This window comes from Quercus suber, unplaced genomic scaffold, assembly GCF_002906115.3.
Source record: "Quercus suber isolate HL8 unplaced genomic scaffold, Cork oak 2.0 scaffold_261, whole genome shotgun sequence".
NCBI lineage: Eukaryota > Viridiplantae > Streptophyta > Magnoliopsida > Fagales > Fagaceae > Quercus > Quercus suber.
The window spans coordinates 365,745-370,247 of record NW_027069717.1 but is presented as its reverse complement, the minus strand read 5'-3'; positions in this window follow the sequence as shown (position 1 = coordinate 370,247).

Here is a 4,503-nt window from a genome sequence, read left to right as displayed (position 1 = left end):
TTTGTCATTGTAAGCTATTAAAACATCATCTACATATACTAAAAGAATCATAAAAGTATGTCCCTGTTACCTTGTGAAAAGACAGTAATCTGACTTGGATTAAGTGAAGCCAAGTTGAATCGAAATGCTAGAAAATTTAGCAAACCATTGCCTGGAGGCTTGTTTAAGTCCATAAAGAAACTTATTGAGCTTACAAACCACCTCCCCCTAGTTATGAAACCCCTGTGGAAGAGCCATATAAACCTCTTCGTTGAGATCATCATGCAAGAAGGCATTGTTCAAATCTAATTGACTTAAATACCAGCCCTTGACTTCTGCCACAGCAAGAAGAACCTTGACAGAGACCATCTTTGCAAATGGTGCAAAAGTTTCAATGTAGTCTATCCCTTCATTTTTAGTAAACCTTTTACCCACTTACCTTGCCTTGTATTTTTCAATTGAACCATTTGCTCTGTATTTAATTTTGTAAACCCATTTACACCCTATAGGTTTCTTACCAGTAAGTAGTGGAGTTAATGTCCATGTATTGTTAGCCTCAAGTGCTGCTATTTTAGTAGCCATGGCCTCTTGCCATTTGGGGTTAGAAATAGCTTAATAATAGAAAGTAGGCTCAACAATCGAAGAAATGGAACAACAGAAAGATTTGTAAGAAGGAGAAAGATGTTGATAAGAAACATGAGAAAACAAAGCATGCGAAGTACTTGATTGGAGAGGTTGGACAGTGGAAAGGGATGATACCTGATTGTAGTGGTATGCCTGGAGGTATGATGGCTGTTTAACAGGCCTGGAGGACCTTCTAAGAGGAGTATGATCAACAACAGGCTCAGGGGGTTCTTCTGGTATGTCATCAAGAAATTCATCATCAAGTTCATGATGAACTTGAATAATTGAGTCTTGAGAAGTAACAGAAGACTGAGGACTTGATAAAAGAGTGTCATCAAAAGTGGAAGAGATAGCAGGAACACAAGGCAAAGGCAATGAAGAACTTGATTTAGAATTGGATGACAGTGAAGCATAAGGAAAAATAGATTCATGGAAAACAACATCCCTTGAAATGAAAGCAGTATGGGATTCAAGACAAAAAAAAAAAAAAAAGGTTATATCCTTTCACATTGAAAGGATAACCAATGAAAACACATTTTCTAGCTCTTGGAGAAAATTTATTCCTAGTTTGAGCAATGGTGGAGGCAAAATACAAATAGCCAAACACCTTGAGGTGACTATAATCTGGTGACCTTTTTTAAAAGAAGATCAAAAGAAGTTTTGTTATTCGATAGAGGTGAAGGTAAATTATTGATTAGGTAAGCTGTTGTTAAGCTTCTGTCAAAAGAACTAGATTGGAAGGTGAGACTGAATTTGTAAATCTCTAGCTATGGATAGGAGGTGCTGATGTTTTCTCTCCACAATAGAATTTTGTTGTGGTGTGCAAACACAGTTATGTTGATGAATAATACCATTGGAATGAAGAAAAATCTAGCATGTCAAATTCTTTGGCATTGTCAGTTCTTATAGCTTTGATTTTGGGTGCAAATTGAGTGTGAACCATAATCTAAAAGGATTGAACTACCTGCCTAACTTTATATTTGGACTTTATTAAAAATAACCATGTTGCTCTGGATGCATCAGTAACCACAGTTAAGAAGTATTTGAAGCCATCTAAAATAGGAGTAGAATAAGGTCCCCACACATCCATATGAACCAAATCAAAAGGACAATCACTGATCTTATAATTGAAAGGAAAAGGCAATCTTTTTAGTTTTGCCATGGGACAAACTTGACATTTTTTATTACAAGAAAATTGCAAAGAAGGAATTACATAACTTAAAGCATAAGTTTAGGATAAGAAGGATGACCTAACCTTGCATGCTAAATAAAATAAGAATTACAATGAGAAATAGCTACTAAAAAAGGATGAAACACAACATCTAACTTGTGAGCAACCAAGAAATCAGTAAGAGATGAACTAGGAGTATTTTGAAGACTCTCACACTGCAACAAGTACAATTCGTCAATTGCTTGCCCCACTTCAATCGTTTTCCAAGAGGTAAGGTCTTGAATAAAACAATAAATAGAGATAAAAACAAGACAATATGGCTAGGATTGAGTGATTGTACTAATAGATAAAAGGTTGAAAGTAAAAGATGGAACACAAAGAACATTCTTAAGAATAAGGGAAGAAGATAAAACAACAGTTCCTATATGTGTTACTTGTGCTGATTCCCCATTAGGCAATTGTACCAAAGACTGTATAGTAGAACTTGTTGTGGTTAACAAATGCATAGAACATAAAAAATGATTAGTGGCATAAGTATCCAAAACCCAAGTATTTCTGCCATAGGCCCTTCTGTTAACAACTTGTGCAGAAAAGATACTATGAGAAAAATCAATACCTACTATTGCAATATTAGAAGAAAACGCCATATTAGCCATTGGAGCTTCTTTCACTTCGGGTGTTGATGTCAAAGCTAACAATTGCTGATATTGGTCAGGAGTAAAACCAGGATGATTGTGAAATGGAGAAGCAAGGGGCAGTGATTCTTGAGCTTGACCTGAGGACACTTGATGTGCCATTGAAGGCTTGTTCTTGAACTTGAAACCAAGTGGAAATCCATGCAATTTATAGCATTTATTAGCAGTATGACCTGGCTTGCCACAATGTGTACACATTGGCCTATCCTTCCCTTTAGCATTGTGATTACTTGCAGAATCAGTGGTGAAGTTTTGACCTTTTGTTGCAAGAATAGTGGATTCAACATGAGTACTTGCACCACCAGTCATAGTTCTTTGCACCTCTTCTTGAATTGACAAGACATATACCTTATTAAGAGAGGGAAGAGGATCCATTAGTAGCACCTGAGTTCTCACTTGGGAGAAAGAATCATTGACACCCATCAAGAACTTCATTACTGATTCTCTAACTTGTAACTTAGTCAGCCTCTTATTGACATTACAGACACATTTTCCACAAGTACATGAAAGGAATGGACTATAACTTTGCAAATGGTCCTGAAGTACTTTGAGTTGAGTAAAGAAATTAGTAACAGAAACTTCACCTTGATGCAATTCTACTATCTGCTTCTGCAGATTGAAGATTCTTAGGCCATTCTTTTGGGAAAACCTATCTCTCAAATCATTCCAGATTCCAGGGTCATGTCTTCATACACAGTGCTAGCTTAGATCTTGGGAGACACTGAATTGGTTAGCCATGTCCCAACCATGTTATCACACCTAATCCAAGCTTGAGTGGCTGAGTGAGTTGACACCAATGGAGATGACAAAAGTCAGAGTGTCATCAATGAATCCCAACTTGTTCTTTGTAAGCAAAGCTTTTCTAACAGATCGAGCCCAGGTTGGGTAATTCTCATTCCCTGTCAATGGCTGAGTCACAGGAACAGTGTTGGTGCTTTCTCCATGATGCAAAAATAGAGGATCATTCATTGGTGAATCTTGTAAGGAAGTAACAATAGCAAGAACAGTTGTATTAGTAGAAGCCATTGTTGAAAGGAAAATTTTCTTTGAAAGAAAGGAAAATAGGAAATAGATTAAAGACTAAAAAGAAATTTTGATGAACTTGAAGAACCCTAGATTGAAGAATTAGGGAAGTCTAAAGCTTCAGCTTTGATACATTATTAGAGATTTGATGAAATGGAAAATTCCAAAATCAATTAATTAGAAAAGGATTACAAAGGGTATTTATACAAGCTGTACAAATGAGGCTAGTCTCTTTTAATTTTTAGCAAATAAGCAGTATCCAAATAAACCCTTGATCTTAGCCAAAAGGCCGAGAAAGGTATAAAGGAAGCTAATCTCTAATTGCAAGAACAGGAAGTATCTAACTAGCACACGTGCCTATCTACAATTGTAACTAACTAACACATGTGCGGTATATACATTGTACAATTAGGAACTTCTGCAATTTACCCCTTAACTAATTTTGCAGCTCCATCTCTATTTCTGGTCAAGTTAGTGAGGCTCTACTCCATCTCTAATAAGAAATGATACAAGTGCCGTTAGTTGAATTTTCAATTTTTTGGATGATCGTAGCCTTTTATGGGGGCATACATGCAATCTTGGATGAGGATGATCCTTCAAACCTTGCTTCTTATATTACGCTTCATTTAGTGATTTCCATTCTATTCCCCTTATTTCTGATTTTTTTTTATACAAATTATACAGTTAAATTTTAGATTTTTGGCTACATTTATTTTGTCAAAACAAAATGTTTTAAGGGTTGTTTTAAATAGTTTCTTTTGTATTAAAATGAACCAAGAAGCAAAATTTAATTAATCAAGCTTGGGAACAATCGCTAAAGCAAAATAATTTTCATTCAAAGAGAGAGTTAAGATAGACAGTTCGTGTGACGTTCACTCAATACTATGAAGAATAGTACCACTTAGTTGTTGATTAGTTATTAAGTCAGTACGCGTGTCATTATCTGATTAGAGTTGTTAATATTTTGTTAGTTTGATCCAAACTTTACGAAATTAGTTATGTATCTATAAA